Source organism: Lissotriton helveticus, chromosome 2_1 (assembly GCF_964261635.1).
Source record: "Lissotriton helveticus chromosome 2_1, aLisHel1.1, whole genome shotgun sequence".
NCBI classification, from domain to species: domain Eukaryota; kingdom Metazoa; phylum Chordata; class Amphibia; order Caudata; family Salamandridae; genus Lissotriton; species Lissotriton helveticus.
Genome location: NC_136059.1, coordinates 1,041,622,934 through 1,041,636,491, shown reverse-complemented (window position 1 = coordinate 1,041,636,491; position 13,558 = coordinate 1,041,622,934).

Below are 13,558 nucleotides of genomic sequence, written 5' to 3'. Positions count from 1 at the left end.
TGGGCCTGTCTCGTTATTACAGGAAATTGGTCAGAAATTATGGAACCATTGTGACTCCACTTAATGACCTGACAAGTAAGAAAATGCCAAAGAAAGTTCAGTGGACAGTTAGCTGTCAGAAGGCATTCGATGACCTAAAGCAGGCCATGTGCACTGCACCTATTCTCAAGAGTCCAGACTACTCCAAGCCATTCATTGTCCAAACAGATGCTTCTGAGTTGGGTGTGGGAGCTGTTCTATCTCAGCTGAATATTGATGGTCATGATCAGCCCATTGCTTTTATAAGCAGAAGGCTGACCCCCAGAGAGAAACGTTGGTCAGCTATTGAGAGGGAGGCCTTTGCTGTGGTGTGGGCCCTGAAGAAGTTGAGGCCATACTTGTTTGGTACTCACTTCAAAGTTCAGACCGACCATAAGCCCCTCTTATGGCTAAATCAAATGAAGGGTGAAAACCCCATACTTCTTAGGTGGTCCATTTCCCTACAGGGGATGGACTTTACAGTGGAGCACCGCCCAGGAACTGACCATGGTAATGCAGATGGTCTCTCCAGGTACTTCCACTTAGAGCAAGAAGACTTACCTGGTCAAGGTTAGTTTAATGTCCCTAAGTTTGGGGGGGGGTTATGTAGGAGAGTGGGGTCTGCAACCCCATGGCCACCCCAGATTTTTGCTTTTTGCTTCACTGATTTACGACTTTCCCTGGCTGTGGGCCTGCTAATCAGACCCACAGCCTAGCTGTTCTCTCTCTAAATTACAACCATGTACCTTAGGTGCATTTTACCAATTAGTACTGGGCCACCTTATCAGTCCCTGTACAGCATACCTTAGGAATCCAGGGCATAGGTGTACCCAGGGCCTACCAGGGGCTGAAGCATGTATTATGCCACCCCTGGTAGGCCACCCAAACAGACACAACTGGCTGCACGACAGCTGGGGCAAGGTGGTGTAAACACCCTTTGCTTTAGATATAGTATTCCTATATCTGACCCTAAAATGGACACATATATTCCTATCAGTAACTCCTATGGCAGGCCTTATCAATCCTGAAGGCAGAGTGCTTGGAATTATGTGAGATGGTGCTCTGGCATGAGCTGAGCCCGTTTGCAGCTTGCGGAACCAAGTCCAAATAGCTGTTCTATGATAACGCTATACCATATACTCTTAAGTGCATTATAATCCTCGCGGTTAAATGCTAACTTTGGTATAGCTTTATCAAAACATGTCGAGTAAGGTGTCATACGAATTGGAATACTAACCCCTCGCCAATTCTGGCGACGGGGTTAGCATTCCACCCTTCTAGAGGGACACGACATGTATGTAACTGTGAACCCCGGTTAAAGTCAGACATAGCCTCAGCTCCACAAAATGGATGCTGCCACCGAGACACAAGTCTGCCCTCCTGCTGCAGGGAGTCCTTCCAGCAACGGAGGCCTGGACAAAGGCTTTCCTGTCAGGGGCGGTGCTAGCACCATCCCAGACAGGATTTTGTGTATCCCAGGTAGGCAGGGCTGAAAGGAAGGTGACTGCAAGTGGCACCCCGGTGCTCACTGTGCATATGCCGGCTCAAACCAGTTCCTGGGGCACACCAGCCCCTGAGCTGGGGAGAGACCGGACAAAGGAGAGGGGTGTAACCACCCCCCTCCTAGTCCCACCCATAGGGCAGGGCTTAGTCGCGTGCCAGCCCCTTTTCTTAGTATAAAGGTAGGAGCAGGCCCCCTTCCCAAATTAGATCATCTTGAATCTTGAAACTACGTTCCACGAAAGGAACTCTTGACTCTTCTGAAGACTCTCCCTTGTGGCTAAGGAGTAGCCACCCTGCACCAGCAGGCACCATCGAAGCTCTTGCGGTTTGCTGTAAGTCCATCCTCCGGATCAAGACTGCCCAGCTCGACGAGACCCGGATTCCCTGCCATCTCTGACCTCTACCTACATCATCCAGCCCAGCTGAGATTCGTGGGTGCGACGAGACCCGTGGGACCGGCCATCTTCAAGACCTGCACGACGCTTCTCCAGCACGACCCCCGAGAGACCCTCGAGTAAGTGCATTGGGGTTTGAGAAGCCCTAACCCTAAGCAGCTCCAGCACTGAAGTCCAGCCTCCCAGCATCCACGAGATCTGCGTGGAGCCCTTCTGCTTCTTTGCTGCTTGCCACGTTGTCCGGTCACTTGCCCGTTGGCTAGTGACCCTCTTGACGACGTACCACGACGATTTCACCGCTGGTCTGGTTGCTCCAGACTGGCCCTTGCTCCCTTCCAAGAGAGGAGCACCCCGGACCCTCCTGGTCCACTCCAGACGCCATCTTGACTCCACCGCGTGGGCTTGCCTTTGCCAAGGTTTGTTGCTCAAATCCTGAGTCCAGCATCGCCGACAGCCGACAGCCTCGTGGGACAGCTCGCACCTCCAGCCTGGACGCCGACAACGCCTCCTAGCCCGTGTGACTGCAGAGTCCAGCGTCGCCCACTCACCTGGTCGAGGTGACTTCATCCGGTGCCATCCTGGTGCCCACATAATCACTGGCTAGTGATTAAGAACTGAGTCCCCTCTGCTTTCAGGTCGCCTCCTTCACTGATCCAGCCTTGGATCACACCGAACATCTTCACTGGTCGCCTGCCAGCAACTCCTTTCAGGCTCCATAGACTTCAACGAGGATTCCCGATGTCTTTTGAACCCTATGCAGCCGCGGCCCCTGGGCTAGGTAACTTGAGTATTTCGGTACTCCAGCACAGGTTCACTATCCAGGTGTCCAGATCCTTTGTCGTTTTCAGTCTATCTAGCCGGATTCGTCCGGAAACAGTAACTGTAGAATCGCTAGAATCCATAGACTTCTTCCCGCATCCCGCGTGAGAGTGCACACTCTGCACACGATCTCCCTAGGCCTCCTGCTCCTAACCTTAGGGTTCAGTAGTGTAGTCCTAGCGATCCTGAAGCCTCTGGATCTTGTTACTTACCTGTTAGCATTTCGCATTCCACTTTTTGTGTATATGGTTTTTCGTGCCCCTCGGGCATTTGTGTAAATTGTGCAACTTAAAGTATTTTCTTAAGAGTTTTGTATTGTGCTTAGCTCCCTGACTCATAAAGAGTTCAGGGTAGACTTGTTATAAATAAATATCCTTTATTTTCATAACAACTTGTGTGGTGTCCTTTCACTTGGTGTTCAAGGGGTATATGTTATGGTAAAACAGCTGGCTTAACACGCCCTCTAGAGTTTAGCCTGAAGACTGCTCGTGTCCATGCTACTAGGATAGCTGGTCTAAAAGGTTGACTTACAACCAATCATCAATAAGGGTTGTTTGGTCTGATACACAGTGATCACTAGAATAGTGAACACTATATATCAGGCCAACTTCTCACAGTTGTTGCCGGCACCAACCAACCCCTGATGGGTGGCTTACACTACCCTACACCCATCCAGCACAGGCATTACTGGACATGTGCCCTGGCAATAAAAGGGGCTGGGCGCACGTGCCCGTAGCCAGTTCCACAAACTCACTCAGTGTGTCCGTGTGGTCATTATGTATGCATGAGGGCCCCGGGCCATACCTCATTACATTGTGCTGTGTACAGTGGGCGCCACCATGTGTCCACAGGCAGTGGGGTAGACCTGGGACATGTAGCCTTGTTGTACCTCCCTGTGAGCATAAGCGGAGTGGACAGGCATATGACAGTACAGAGTAAGGGTGTGGCTCTTCCACATATGGATCTGGGTGTGGTTAAGTATAGGCCTTGCCAAGGAAGTGACTAATGCATGTGTCTCTGTTGTGGTGTCTGTGCCACCCGACCCTCTATGGACAATGTTGCTATGCGGCATGCCCCTGGAGTGTGGGTTCGGCCAAAGGGGTACATGAGGGAGGGCACGCCCGCTCAGGGTCAGGGATCACACATGCCAACTGTTGTGTGTGTTGCTATTAGCGCAGCATGCGCCAAATGTCTACCCTCAACCGCATGGCGAGTTCAGCCAGGCAGGTGCTCTACATCTGTGTCAGCCCTGTCCTTACACACACATGGCCATCTTCAGCCTACATCATCACTGTGTCTTAGTCAGGCTTGTGGATATGCTCAAACAGGCACAATGGTGTGTCGTAGGGGTGCAAGTGATGCCACTGCACTGCGCACACTAGTGACTATGCTCGGGGGAGGTAGGAGCAGCAGTGAGGCTACCTAATACACATTGATGCCGCTCATTTGCAACAAGCAGTTCATGTCATACAGGAATCACTAAGTCACACATATCACACACCAATGAACCAGTGAGCCTGCCAACACATCATGCAGTACGTAATCTTGACTCATGTCGCTCTGCACTGTCACAGGTGACCAAGGATATGCACTCTGCGCTTGGATGATGACACCGCTCTGAACCCTGAACACGCAGGCCCAGAGGCAGTACAATTTGGCCCACAAACGCACCAGGGGCATCGTGGAGCGCACATTTGGCATGTTGACGTCACATTTCCGGTGCCTGGAGGTCACAGGTGGAAGGCTCCTGTACATATGTGTTGCACAACATATGTGTACGCAGCAATGCCCCATGGATACGAGTGCCAGATGCACCGGACGATGATGATGAAGATGACGCAGGTGGACCACACCCCACTGCAGCTGCAGCAGGAATAGCCTGTAGGAACACCATCATTGACAATTTCTTCTCATGTTGACGTCACATTGTGACGGTCCTTAGCAATCATGGGACAGTACGATGAATGACCACAGGCACAGCATGTGCAAATAATTGCATTCCAAGACACATTCCCTACGTGCATGTCACTCATCTATACAGGCACTTCACACAGACAAGTGTGGGTGCGACATGTAGTGCTAGCAATTTTGGAATTCGTTAATAGATGGTGGGTGAGTCACCTCTGTGCAGTGAGGCTGTTTAGGGTGTCACATATTCGACTTGCCAGCTCTGTGTGTCACAGTTGGTACGGTAGCCCACTCTTCGGCGTTTCACATGTTTACTAATTCATTACATTTTGGCCGTCATTTGAGGCCTACGAGTGACAACAGGGCTTCTTTTGAGCTCTGATATGTGCCGCCATGATGCAGGGATGCACCCTGGGACTCAAGTCCCACGACATGGGCAACATGTACATAAGGGGAGTCACTGCCCCTACATTAGTCCATGCTTTCATTATTGTTCTGCTCGTACGTTGACATCTCACAGTTTTTTAAAATCTGCTTTTATGGAGCATTTTCCTGCATGATGCATGGGAATTGCAGGCCTATCACTCGTTATCGCTGATGTTTGTATCGCAATTGGCCTCATCGCTACTTTTCTCGCGTTGGTGTTTCTCGTTTTTTTGACGTCGCGTTGGTTTTAGCGCAAACATTTGACGTGTTATCAGGAGCCTATCACATGGTACCGCCGTGTTGTGAATGCGCCGTTAACACAACGTTGTTTTCACGCGATAGACTGTGATGTGCAATGTTGCGTTATGCTTATTTTGCGCTGATTATCAAACGTTCTTGGGAATATCCCCGAGTTGTCTCACCTTCACCAGCACAGGTCTCTTTTATACGATACCTCCTATTATATTTTGCCATGGAAAGATGGCCCTTGAAGTGTCACAACCTCTACTGTCAATGCTGCCAAAGCCATTAGCTGATGTACATCTTTCACAAGACCTGAGATCAGCATGCAGATACACAGGAAATGCTTCTATCTCAGTCTGGTATCTTTTTTGTCTCGGCTTAAATGGGCCCTAGACAGCCTGCTTGTTTAATATTTAATTCGGGTGTACTTAGTCAAGCTTAACGCTTTAAATGCGTTACAGTTTTTTAGCAACATATCTGTTTTGAAAGATTTATTCAAACCACCACCACGGTGTAGGCAATTACGTACTTCAACGTGATAATTAACCTAAAGACTCCCACTGAAAAGTATCCGAGAGAGCGGAGCCAGGTCCTCCGTGAGAGACAAATAAATAGCGTCTGATTCACTACTGAAATGTGATTTTCAGATATGACCGAGAGCGCCCCGCCCAGCGGCCCTGCTTTAGACTGCACAACAATACACCAAGCTGATGCGCATCAATCAGCTCCAGCAACATTCCAGGGCCCTCCTTCCCACAATAATCTCTTCTGGGAAATGTGACTAATTTATGGCCCAGTGCTAATGTCTCATGTTCTTTGAAGACTGGTTACATAAACCTCCCTGAGCGGCGCTATCATATCTTACACCCATGACCATAATTCGTCAGAAAGACTTCAAAGGTCATTGGTTATCTTATCTCTGTTTAACCCACAACCCGGCTTGGCTATCTCTGTGTAAAAACACAGATAACGTTTACAAAAACGTTTTTCAGTTACACCATTTACTTGTCTTTCCACTCCCCTAGCGCCTACGCGCCTCACACACACTCATGTTTTACAGATAAGGCCTGAGTAGAATTTCACACGTTTCAATTTTCACAAATAACATTCTTTGGACGAAACAGGAAGCGGGGTCTAAACCGTGCTTAAGATAGAGACAGAGAGCCCATTTTACCAGTCAATAAATATATAACAAACAAGCATTAGCGAAGACAGTAGGTCTCGCCTTTTGGACCTTATAAGTGGGTAGCCATGCTGCAGATTATTCTGGGTGTGTGCCACCAAGGATTGAATGGCTATACAATTACTATATATATATATTCACTGAAAAAACCATAGGTTATAGACCATATATAGTTAGGAATTAGCATTTAAAAAACCTTATTTTACTCACACAAAACCATTGAAATTCCATATATAGTTAGTTGCACTAACTATATATCGCGCACCCGCAATCCACTGCTGATCATGTCACATATTACATCATTCATGACATGGTCAGTGACATCACTGATGACATCACTGATGACATCTCAAATGACATCACTGATGAGATCACTGATGACGTCATCCAGTGACTGTGTGTTTCTGTAAAGTTTAAATATGTTTTACATATTGAAGAATGAGTAGATGTATAAGTGTCTGGACGAAAGATTTAGTAGGTGCATGACTGAATGTATGAGTGAGTGATTAAATGTGTCTCACTGAGTGCATGGGTTAGTGACTAAACTGTCTTAATTTGTGCATCATTATGTCTGTTGTTCTGTAAACTGCTGCATGTGTTGATCATTAGCTATACGAGAGGCTATATGTGTTATTAATTGGTTGCCCAAGTATTTCTATGGCAGATTGAGTTTGTGTGGGGGTGGCTGGAAGGTGTGTGACTCTATGCATAGATGTGTGAGCAGTTTATTCACTAGGTGTATGAGTTCAAGAGTGCATGTGGAAACAGCTACATGGGCAGTTGACTGTGTGCATGAGTGTATTGATGAGTGAATGGATATCTCAATGCTACATGTCATAGTAAGTACATATGTAAAACACAGTACATGTGAGAGTTGGCATATATAAATAACTGTGCATGAGAGCCACTGAATGAGTGAGTGGTTGTATCGATCATTGTGAACTTGTATCAGGGATTGTATAAGAGAGTAAATATGTGTTAGTATATGTTTCAATAAGTAAGGTGTGTTTAACTGTATAGTTGAAGAAATGGAGGTGAGATTGTTTCTTTGCATGACTGACTGGGTGTGTGAGTAACTCCATGGATGAGTGGCAGTGTGTGAGTGTCTGTATACACTGAGTGTATCTAAGGTTATATTAGAGTCTGAAGAGGTTTATCGTATTAGCACAAGAATGATGTCAAATGAGATGTCATCAGTGATCTCATCAGTGATGTCATTTGAGATGTCATCAGTGATGTCATCAGTGATGTCACTGACCATGTCATGAATGATGTAATATGTGACATGATCAGCAGTGGATTGCGGGTGCGCGATATATAGTTAGTGCAACTAACTATATATGGAATTTCAATGGTTTTGTGTGAGTAAAATAAGTTTTTTTAAATGCTAATTCCTAACTATATATGGTCTATAACCTATGTTTTTTTCAGTGAATTTTCAAGGTTTTTTAAATGCTAATTCCTAACTATATATGGTCTATAACCTATGGTTTTTTCAGTGAATTTCAATGGTTTTTTAATAGCAAATATCATAAGCTGTCGAATGTCAAGTACGTGGTAAGTGAAAACATTTTCGTGTTTATGCACACTGATCTGCTTTGAATGGTGCCCCCCCCCCTCATTTCTATTAGGAGTACTCTCTCTTTGCAGATAGTGAAAGGTAGTTAACGCAGGCCTTTGCCCCCGTTGTAATCCGTCGTGCCTGCTTCTCTCTCCATTTGATTGATTGTTATCCAAGTATTTACTGTTTTAGAATTAGTTCTCTTTGGTTCATTCTCTATTTACAAACAAACACAGAGTCGCAATACTCTGTTTAGTCTTTGCAGATAACGAAAAATCGTGTAAAAAAAAAAGAAAAGGAATCGAGCAAAATCAGTAGGCCACTAATGGGATCTCTTTTTGACCTCGCTAAAATAGAAACATTAGGAACAACCCCTCATGACAAATACAAAACTAGTGAGATGAACTGAACTCCACACAATGATGGCTGCAAAACAGCTCGGCTCCGCCACCCACCCCGCCCAAAATAACGATAAAGAGCGGCTGCCATGATTGGTTGCGGAATGGCCACAACGGAGCTACGAAATGGTGGTGCTCTCATGCTAACCCCAGCTTCAGTCTGAAACATCCAGAAACACTGTAGACTACCAATTCGATCAGTTCCGGTAGCGCCCCAATGTAACCCGGTAGAGAAGAACTAGCCCTCCCCTCTTTGACTGATGGTTCTTGTTGCCTGTCCCTTCTGTTGTCATTTAACAGAACTATTTAGCCTGCTGAAAGGGGTTGTGTTTCGACCGCTGGTTGGTGGAGACATTTTGACTATATTCTGGACCTGCGTTGTCGCGTAATGCGTCATATGACGCGCCGCGTTAGCGCATCCGGAAGTCATCCGGGGCGCGCAGCGCGTAACGTAAGCATAACAAGTCATGTGACTTGTTAATAAAACTTTTCATTGGTTCATTTTACTTTTCTTATTCTAATGATGAAAGCCTTGGTCATATCACCTAAAAATTACGCTTTTAATTACTTCCGAACATTATTTTTTCTTAAATATATGTTATAATGTTCCAGGCTAATGTACTTTCCCGGAAATTTTACAACTGTCCTGCAAGTAAAATATATTCTTTTTTCGAGAAAAAGAGCGTTTCTTCGTCCCATGACGGAGCCGTTGAGCAAAAGAGGGTCGACCTGCTGTCTTAGTCGCCGATACGCCTGAATATGAGATTCTTATCGATCACTTTATGTTGCAGGAATAGAAAACACAACAGCCCTTGACCATTTATCTTTACTGCGTTCCTTCGTATTATACCTTTTACCCTTCATGTAATTGGTCTGCTTTATTTCACTTGCCTTTTAATGATTCTAAAACAGTGACTATTATTAAAAACTTTACCAATGTATATACTACTACCATGTTTTCTTTTAAAAACCTTTATTGTGAAAATTTCATGATACAAATACGAGCCTATAACCACGTGGGCCTGCCACGGAGCAAACTGTAATCGTATATGATGAATAGACATTTACACTGTAGAGGAACGTAACGGGCGGGCCATTAGGTTGCAAGAACTAAGGTGTCTAACAGTTACGGAATCGGTGGACGTACATTTTATAATTAAAATACGACAGGGCCAGTTACAATAAAATTATCTAGATATACATTTGCGGGCAAGTACCATGGGTGACGTTAATTCGAATTTTCAACAGTACAGTAATCAATAACACATCAGAACTTAATATCAATAGGGATGTCGAAATATTCAATCAATTCTCGTCCCCGCCCGCCATGTGCTTCAAAACTGCATACGTATCTCGTGATTTCAAGGTTCTGCAACCAGTACACAACAAGGAGTTACGAGTCCCATTTATTCCGGCGCCATTTTGGGCGAGGACGGGCAGGTCCAGGATATAGTCAAAATGTCTCTACCAACCATCGACTATGATGATGTTCATATGCTGTATTTATTAGAGTAACACTCATCTGCCCACATGAAATTAATTTACCACAATCTAAACATGTCATTTTAATCTTTCCAAAGTTCTTCTAAATATTTGGGACCGTTTCCCTTGCCTCTGAAGCTCTCAGTGCCACTTCTTTGATGAATGTACTAGCAGGTCAGGGGTTCTCCTCCAAATCTCTCTTTTATGCAGCACTATAATTAATTGGTGCCACCTCTCCATATGACGATGCATGGTATAGTTACCACAACTATATTTTTTTTCGGTTCCTCTGGAGAGTTCATCGTGGCAGATGAAGCGTGTAACGTACCGGGCATTTACCTTTTTTTGCATGTACAGGAAAGGAAAAAAAAACCGAGCGTCCGAGTTCTAAGGTGTCCCAGGGCCATTTTAGTGGACCAGGCCCAAATCCAAAGAACAGGCCGCCATTTTGAGAGTCCTCTTGCAGCCGCCTGTCGCTGTAGCATCAAGAGCAGCCGAAACTCAGCTGAATGGCAACTGAAACGGTAAATGGGCGCCCCACTACATTTCAGCATTGTAGGATGACCACACCAGTACAGCAACTTGCTAGACATCACCTCGGTGCCATCCGGATCTCGGCGCCCCACTGCAGATGAAGTGCCTCTCAACTATGAAACCACCACGGTGACATCCGGATCTTGGCGCGTTGTGCTGCCTTCGGCCTATTCGCACATCGGTCCGCTACTGACGCCATCTCACAGGCTAATGGGGTGACCCACGCCGAGTTTCAGCATTGTAGGATGACCACACCAACTTGCTAGACATCACCTCGGTGCCATCCGAATCTTGGCATCTCAACGCCTAGTGGTATCTTCCATACAGAAAATATTGTTACGCTGCCTTTGGCCCCATTCGCACATCAGTCCGCAACTTAGACATCACCTCGGTGCCATCCGGATCTTGGCATCTCAGCGCCTTGTGGTGTCAGTCAGAAAATATTGTTGCGCTGCCTTTGGCCCCATTCGCACATCAGTCCGCTACTGACACCATCTCACAGGCCAATAGGGCGCCCCACGCCGACTTTTACCATTGTACAATGGCCACACCAGTGGCACAACTTGCTAGACATCACCTCGGTGCCATCCGAATCTTGGCATCTCAACGCCTAGTGGTATCTTCCATACAGAAAATCTTGTTACGCTACCTTTGGCCCCATTCGCACATCGGTCCGCAACTTAGACATCACCTCGGTGCCATCCGGATCTTGGCATCTCAGCGCCTTGTAGTGTATTCTCTTCAGAAAATATTGTTGAGCTGCCTTTGGCCCCATTCGCACATCGGTCCGCAACTTACACATCACCTCGGTGCCATCCGGATCTTGGCATCTCAGCGCCTTGTGGTGTCTTCTACTCCGAAAATATAGTAGAAAATATTGTTGCGCTGCCTTTGGCCCCATTCACACATCAGTCCGCTACTGACACCATCTCACAGGCCAACAGGGCGCCCCACGCCGACTTTTACCATTGTACGATGGCCACACCAGTGCCACAACTTGCTAGACACCACCTCGGTGCCATCCGGATCTTGGCATCTCAGCGCCTTGTGGTGTCTTCAAATCAGAAAATATTGTTGCGCTGCCTTTGGCCCCATTCGCACATCGGTCCGCTACTGACGCCATCTCACAGGCCAACGGGGCGCCCCACGCCGACTTTCAACATTGTAGGATGGCCACAGAAGTGCGACAACTTACTAGACACCACCTCGGTGCCATCCGGATCTTGGCGCGTTGTGCTGCCTTCGGCCTATTCGCACATCGGTCCGCTACTGACGCAAACTCACAGGCCAACGGGGCGCCCCACGCCAACTTTCAGCATTGTAGGATGGCCACACCAGTGCGGCAACTTGCTACACACCACCTCGGTGCCATCCGGATCTTGGCATCTCAGCGCCTAGTGGTGTCTTCTATTCCGAAAATATTGTTGCGCTGCCTTCGGCCCCATTCACACATCGGTCCGCTACTGACGCCATCTCACAGTCCAACGGGGCGCCCCACGCCGACTTTCAGCATTGTTGGATGGCCACACCAGTGCGGCAACTTACTAGACACCACCTCGGTGCCATCCGGATCTTGGCACGTTGTGCTGCCTTCGGCCTATTCGCACATCGGTCTGCTACTGACGCAAACTCACAGGCCAACGGGGCGCCCCACGCCGACTTTCAGCATTGTAGGATGGCCACACCAGTGCGGCAACTTACTGGACATCACCTTGGTGCCATCGTTCTGCGGCCTTGGAACTATTCGCGCAACAGTTTGCTACTGATGACCCACCCCCCGCGACGCCCCATGCCGTTATTTGCTGGGTGGCAACTTACTAGACATCACTTTCGTGTCATCTAGATTTCAGCGCGTTCTGCTGCCTTGGAACTATTCGCACAACAGTTTGCTACTGATGACCCACCCCCCGCGACGCCCCACGCCGGAAATCTGGACGTTGTGCTGCGTTGGGACTATTCGCACAGCCGACCGCTACTTCGTTGTTTTTCCCTAAAAATGTTTATATGTTATTACTATTTTTGTTTTCTTGTATATATTTATAAATTATTAAAGTTTTATAATCTTACTACTTTGTCGGAGTGCTATATATTTTTAATGTGACACATAATTGTAAAAACTTTGATGTACAAAGAGTCATCCCTGGAATCTTCCGCTTCAGGCTCGGTCCCCTCCCCAATCACAATACAGGATGGTTTTCAGATAATAGCAACGCTTCTGCTGTGACGGATCTCATCGAGTGTGAGCCTTGATCTACTATAACTCCTTTGAAGAGGGGTGATTCTTTACAGCTGTGGCCATAAACTACATCTGCAGGGCTAGCTGATACCCTAGGACCAGCCTGGACAATCGGACACAGAGGAAAAGGAGTGTCAGAGGGTGCGGTAGTGAATAGGGCGAAAGGGAGGTGTCGGGCGGGCACAGGGTGTGATTCTCAGGGAAGAGCAGCGCAGATGGGGGGAGGTTTATTACCCATGCATAAGACAGAGAGCGGGGGTGACCACTGCCTGGGGGAGATGCTTGCGAGGGTGGGGAGCCATGCTAAGGATCGACAGCGTGCACAGAGTGGGTCTGGTCAAGGCATCTAAAATGGCTGCCGTGCACGACAAAAGTGTGGCATTTGAAAAAAGACAAGATGGCGCAGACAATGTTTTTCAACACTTCCTGATTTCCTTCGAATCGAACGTTAACAGACGTTGGGGCATATTACCAAAGTTAAGCGATATTTATCCCTAACGATGCTTAGCAACGATTTTTTTACCGTCAGAAATTATCGCAGATAAACCTTGCTATTATCAAGGTTTATCGGAAATACGATAAAAAACGACCGCAATGCATTAATATCGCTGAAAACTCAGCGATATTCATGCATTACCGAGCTAATGCTCTTAGCCATGTTATCCACCTCCCATTGGATAACATGGCTAAGAACTGCTCAGGGCAGGTGGTAGCTTTTGGAGATATTCGCGCTTATCTCGAATATTTCCAAAAGTTGATAATAGGAGATAGCGATGTTAGCGACTGTTTCCAGTCGCTAACAACTTGGCATGCCCACTTTGCATGTCATTAGTGATAAATATCACTCACATG